Source organism: Dromiciops gliroides, chromosome 1, assembly GCF_019393635.1.
Source record: "Dromiciops gliroides isolate mDroGli1 chromosome 1, mDroGli1.pri, whole genome shotgun sequence".
In the NCBI taxonomy this organism is placed as follows: domain Eukaryota; kingdom Metazoa; phylum Chordata; class Mammalia; order Microbiotheria; family Microbiotheriidae; genus Dromiciops; species Dromiciops gliroides.
The window spans coordinates 760,173,022-760,179,347 of NC_057861.1; the positions used below are offsets into that span (position 1 = coordinate 760,173,022).

At 55.3% G+C, this 6,326-nt stretch overlaps 1 pseudogene; it reads right to left on the reverse strand.

The window, feature by feature from the left end:
* Window positions 1–438: 438 nt before the first annotated feature.
* Window positions 439–3,619, reverse strand: LOC122754003 (annotated as a pseudogene).
* Window positions 3,620–6,326: the final 2,707 nt, after the last annotated feature.

A 6,326-nucleotide genomic window follows, 5' to 3' on the forward strand; every position in this document is an offset into this window, starting at 1 on the left:
AGCAAAGTCCCAACAGGAAGTGATGACATCATTCCTATGACCTCCTTCCTGGGCTCCCTCTTATTTTCCTGGTGGACAGTACTTGGAATTCAGTACCATGTTGGTTCTTGTTCCTTTCTCAGACGTGGATATGAGATGTCCACAGAGGGTCCCGGTTCTAGCAAAAGAGAGCTCTTTCTTTTTTTTTTTGTTTTTTAGTGAGGCAATTGGGGTTAAGTGACTTGCCCAGGGTCACACAGCTAGTAAGTGTTAAGTGTCTGAGGCCAGATTTGAACTCAGGTACTCCTGACTCCAGGGCCGGTGCTCTATCCACTGTGCCACCCAGCTGCCCCGCTCTTTCTTTTTTAAAATATTATTTATTTAAACAATTTTTTTCAGAGATCAAAGAGTTTGATTTCAATGCAGCAAACTTTGGGGAGCAGAGGTGGGGGCTGGCACTTAATCTTCCTCCTTGTCATCGCCCCTGGCCCTTCTGGGCATTCTTCCTCCTGACCCTGTTTGCCCAGCCCCCTCCGTAGGGTGAGCTCAGGGAGAAGTCAATGTGCTTCTGGGAGTCCAGTCGCACTATAAAGGAGATGTTCACCACCTGCTTTTGGACCCTGATGTGCCTCTGGCGGATCAGCACGAGCCCGTGGTGGATGGACTTGGCCAGGCCCAGCTTGAAGACCTGCGTCTGCAGGCGCTGCTCCAGGAAGTCCTCGATCTTCAGGCCTAGGATGTAATCCAGCTTCATCTTGCCCTTGTCTAGGACGCTGATGCGCACCAGCCTCCAGAGCAGGGCGTTGCCTTTGAACAGATGCCAAGGGTCCCTCTCATCCAGCGTCAGCAGCTCCCACGGCCTTGCAGATCTTGGCCAGCATGAACTTGACCGGCCACACCTCTGGCTTGTCGAGGAGCCCTTACTCGCCCATCAGCTTCAGCTCCTGGTCCATCCTTGACTTCTCGAAGGGCCACCGCAGCGTCACGTACGTATTGCGACACACCCAGCTCCTGGCGACCGGCCTTTTGGCCGAGCGAGCCGGATAGTCCGACTCACGCCTCCTGCACGTCTCAGAACCGACCGGGAAAGGAAGAGAGCTCTTTCCATCTGTGTCCCACTGGTGACACTGGCATGTAGGTCTGTCATGGCCCCTCCACTCTTGGCCCTTGATCTACTACGTGGAGTGTTTTTGTCTTGGACTCCATTTTCTTTTTTTTTTCGGTGGGGCAATGAGGGTTAAGTGACTTGCCCAGGGTCACACAGCTAGTAAGTGTCAAGTGCCTGAAGTCACATTTGAACTCAGGTCCTTCTGAATCCAGGGCCAGTGCTACCTAGGTGCCCCCAACTCCATTTTCAACAGGTTCTCTGGGAGCCCTGACTTTGAATCTCTATGGATTGTGCAGTTTTCTTGCTTTCCTTCTGTGGCTTGTTCCAAAGGTCATAGAAACTGAGATTTCTTCATGTGGGCAATCTGGAGCACTCACTCCCTAGATACTTTTCCAGCATGGACCAGCTCTTCAAAAACCCAAGGCTCTTGCTTGGATGTAGCAGTCATTTAAGTGACCCTGAGTTCAGTCCATCCTCGTAGGCCGTCGGCATCCACTCCACCAGGTTGTGTCACTTCTTTTTCTTTCTGTCTCAAGAGAAGGCTGTTCATCCACCACACAAATTCAGAGGGAGATACCCCTTTAAGCTGAGTGATACTGCTGCACTGGAACGCTATCTTAGCAGTTCTATCAGATCCAAAGATCTGATAGAGCTCGACCTGTTACAAGTAATCCATCAACAAACACTGAACGAGCCCCTACTATGTGCCAGGCAGCACACTGAACCACAGGGATACAAAGGATGGCAAAACCAGCTCATGCTCTTGAGCACTTTTTGTACAAACAAGATACTGACAGACTGAGATAATCAAGAGAGGGAAAGCACTAGAATTAAAGGGTTTCTTGTAAGAGGTAGGATTTTAGCTGAAACTTGAAAAGAGCCAGAGAGGCTGTGAGAGGGTGAAAAGGGAGAGATTTCCAGGCACGGGGACAGCCAGTGACAAAGTGGAACGGGGAGTCAGAGGGTCTCACAGAACAGTTGGATTGCAAAGTGTCATTAGACTGGAGAGAGGGTAAGGGGCCAGGGTATAAGGAATCGTAAAGGGCTTTATTTGATCCTGGAGGGGATAGGGAACCACGGCAGGGACATGGTCAGATGGGTATTTTGGTGGTTCAGTTGTTTTCAGTCATGTCTGACTTTTTGTGACCCCACATAGGGTTTTCTTGGCAGACACACTGGAGTGTTGGCCATTTTCTTCTCCGGCTCCTTTTAGAGATGAGGGAACCAAGGCAGACAGGGTGAAATGACTTGCTCAGGGTCACACAGCTAGTGAGTGTCTGAGATTAGACTGAAGCTCAGCAAGGTAAGTGAGTCTTCCTGGCTTCAGGCCTGGTGTTCTGTGCACTATGACTGCCACCTGGCTGCCCTCCTGACCATTTTAGGAAAATATTTGACAAGTGAATGGAGGATGGATTGAGGTGGAGAGGAGGCAACTCAAAAGCTACCAAAATAAACCAGGCACGAGGGGATGTGAAATGGGGCCAGGTATGAGAAATGTTACAAAGGCAAAATGGCCACAGATTAGGTATGTGGAGTGAGAGAGGTCGGTCAGTCCTATGGGGAAGGGGGTGCCCTGGTGACCCGACAGATTGTGGTATCCTCAAGGGTAATAGGGAAGTTAAGAAGAAGGAAGGGTTTAGGGAGATGATTTCCATTCCAGCACGTTTAACTTCAGTGATCACAAGAGGTGTCTGATAGTTGGCGCACGGAGAGCTGGAGGGGGCCCGATGCCCAGACCTGCGGGGCACCCCCAGGTGGCAGTAGTGGTCAGACAGGTAGGAGGAGCCCCGGAGGGAGCCGACAGAGAAGGGAAGATGGCTAGGGTCGAAGGTCGAGAGCTGCAAAGAAGGACGAAGGCGGCATCCTCCAGTGGGTCTGGTGGCCGCAGGGGCAGTGTCAGTTACTCGATGACATCAGCAGTCGGGCTGCAGAGCCAGAGAGAGAAGCGTGTCACACGTGGAGGTCCGGGGTTCTCTGCCTTTAGAGGCAGCACAGAATCATAGAGGGGGGGAGGGGCGCTCCTTTCGGCCAGTCGGGTCCAGCCTGGACTGATTCTTCTCCGGGGAGGACAAGATGCCCCCTTTCCTCCCCTGCACGGATTCTTTCAGCGGTGTGGCATTTGGTCTTGGCACCACCCTCAGGGGTGGTTTATTCCTCTTTTCCACCTAAAACCCCCCCAGTTGTTCGAGCCAGGACACTGGAGTTCAAATCTGCCTGTTGACGCTTACTAGCTGTGCCGCCCTGGACAAGTCGTTCCCCCCTGTTTGCCTCAGTTTCCCCCTCTGTAAAATGTGTATGACCATAACTGTACCTCCCTCCCCGGCTTGTTGTGAGGGCCCACACGCTTGGCACAGTACCCGGCACACGGTAGGCGCTCTAGAGCGCCATCATTGGCGCTAACCTGCGGCCTAATCTTCTTGTCTGTCCCGGGGCAGGGGGGGAGGGGAGGGGGAAAAGGGCGCCGAGGCTCCGGAAGTACGGCCCCTTTAAGGTGCCTGTAGTCCTCCCTCCGGCCTTCGCGAACGTCACCATCAGGTGACCAATCACGACCCTTTCCCTACGCCGGGCGGCTCCGCCTGAGTCAGGCCTCCGTCGCCACCACACCCATGGCGCCCCTCACCAACCCGCGGCGTGTGCGCGCCTACTTTCACCTCCTCCAAGGAAATGCATCACTCCCGGCCTCTGAGAGCCGGAAGTTGTTGAGGCTGGGCTGTCGGCACTGGCCCCTCTAGCCGCTCGGTCCTCCACCTCTCGCTGGTTCTACCTCAACCCCTTTCCCGGGCCACTGCTCCCCGCCTGGCGCCGGTCTCAGATCCGTCCCCGCCGCCCCCTACCCATTATTTATTAATTTATTTATTTGCAAAGATTGAGGAAGGCCAGATACGGAAGGGGACCGTCGCAGGCCTGCGGCCCCGCTCTCTCGAGGCCCCCGGGTGAAGAGCATTGATTTGGCGCCTGCCTTCCAGGAGCTTCCACTTGTGTCGACAGGGGGCGGGGGCCCGTCAGAGAAAAGGGAGTTATCCGCCGACCCCCTCCGTCCCTTCTCCCCCCCCCCCCCCCCCCCCCCGCCTGGGCCCCGGTCATTCCCCTAATTCAGAAATGCGACACGGGGACTATAGTGTGAACCTTGGAAAGATGGCGACCGAGGCAGGGCGGGGCCGTGCGCATGCGCAGGCGGCTCGCGGCGGGGAGGCCCGGGGGCCACCAGGGGGCGCCAGAGCCCGCTTGGGTCCTCGAAGCGCTTCTTCACTTGAAAGCGCTGAGTGCGCGCGGTTCTGCATGGTTGTCATCTTCGGCCCTCGGGGGGTCCGCCTGCACGGAGGCCTCGGCACCTCCCAGGATGCCGTTGGCCCAGATAGTCTGAGAGCCCACACGGGCCTCTGCATCTTCCACCGCCGGTTCCGGGCCCCTTCCTCTGGGTCCAGACTGGACCCTGGTTCGGTTCTTTGGAGATGGGCCCGGAGGCTCCCACTGGAGGCGGCGGGGACGCCGCAGGCCTGAAACCCGGTGACCGTGGGCAAGTCACATGCCCTTGTCGGTCTCGGGTTTCCGGACTGGGGGTAATAATACAGGAGCCTTTATTAAGCGCCCAATATGTGCCTAATATGTGCTGTGCTAAGCACCCTAAGCACCGAGGATGCCCGAGGATGCCCGGAGCCAAAAGACAAGCTGCCCTGGAGGAGTTTACAGTCAGTCTAACGGAGCTGAAGCGATGAGCCCGGCCGAGGCACCGGAGTTAAGGGGAGCCCGAGGGGATTCCTGTAGGAAGTGGGGTCCAATGGAAACCCGCAGGAAGCCGGGAATGGGGGGGGGCAGAGAAGAGGAGGGGACAGTCAGAAAGCCGCGGTCACTGGGCCCGAGCCGGCATCGCACCCCTGTGCATGTCATGAAGCCGGCAGGACCAGGCTGGTTTAGAGGCTAGACGGGATGACCAGTGAGGCGGCTTCCACCTCTCAAGGGCTGAGATTCTGTCTATGAAATGATCAGAGTAAATAGGACCCTCACCCTTCAGCAGAACAGGGCAGATTGGCCGCACAGCGACTCCCCACGTCCAGAAGATGGGCGGGCGGGGATTAGCTCAGGATGATGCAGGTTTGGCTTGAGAGCCAAGAGGATGAAGGCACGCCGAGGCAGCTCCAAAGGAGCAGGGTCCGGAGCAAGGGAGTGGTGGTCCTGACCCCTGCCCCGGTGAGGCTATGCTCTCATTGTAGAAAGGTTCAGTGGAAAGTATCTGGAGGCAGTGATCGGGTAAAGAGAGGAATATCTTCTGCCACTTAGGGGAGTGAACCAAGACCTCTACCTGAGGTCAGGCCGACTTAGTCTTTCTTTCTTTCTGAACAATGGGGGGAAACTAACGCAGATTCGATTCAGTATTTTCTCCTCCCTCCTTATTAGAGGGAGAGATGGCAAAGAAATTGTCAAGTAGGAAATAGCTGGAGCCTCAAGACGCCACTGAAGCCCCGATCCAAGGCCAGAGGGAATTTCAACCGAAGAAACACCCGCTTGGGTTGGGCCAAGGCTTTTGTTCAGTCTTCTAAATCTCCTTGAACAGATGTGTATTACCCCTTCGGAAAAGAGTACAGTAAATCCTGCTGAGTGTGTTGGTGGGGGAGAAGGAGAGTGATTATAACAGCTGGAACACGGATTGGGATAAATGAATGATTGGGGGCTGCGCGTGGAGAATCTCCCCCCAGAAGGTGGCCAGGCCAGCCCCGAGGGATGGAGTGGCTTGTTACCTCAGGCTCGAGCATCACATTTATACAGGGCACCCCTCAGCCAAGGGCAGGATTTCCTGGAATCATTTCAGAGGATCTGCATCCTTGGGAAGTGGATGTGCTCAGGGCAGACCCTGACCTTCGGTAGTCTCTAACAGAAGGGCCTGGAGAAGAGGACTGACATGACCAGATCTGTGACTGATCTAGATTAATCTGTCCCTGAAGGAGGGGAGAAGATGGTTTAGGAAGCCATGACAACAGACCAGTTCGAAGGTGAGGAGAGGCTGCCGGGGCGTTGGTGGGGTGGGGCAGAGAAGAGGGGATGAATACAAGAGTGCTGCAGAGGGAGCCGTGATGGAAGGTGAGAGAGAGAAAGGAGAATCCAGGATAGCCGAGTGAGATGGCCCTGGGAGTAGGTGTGAGGTGAAGAGGAGGATAGATGGGCATCCCCACAGTTGCTCAGAAGGCCACACCCTCTTCTGACTGGGACATTTTTATTGCTGGAACTGGGTTGTGAGAAAACA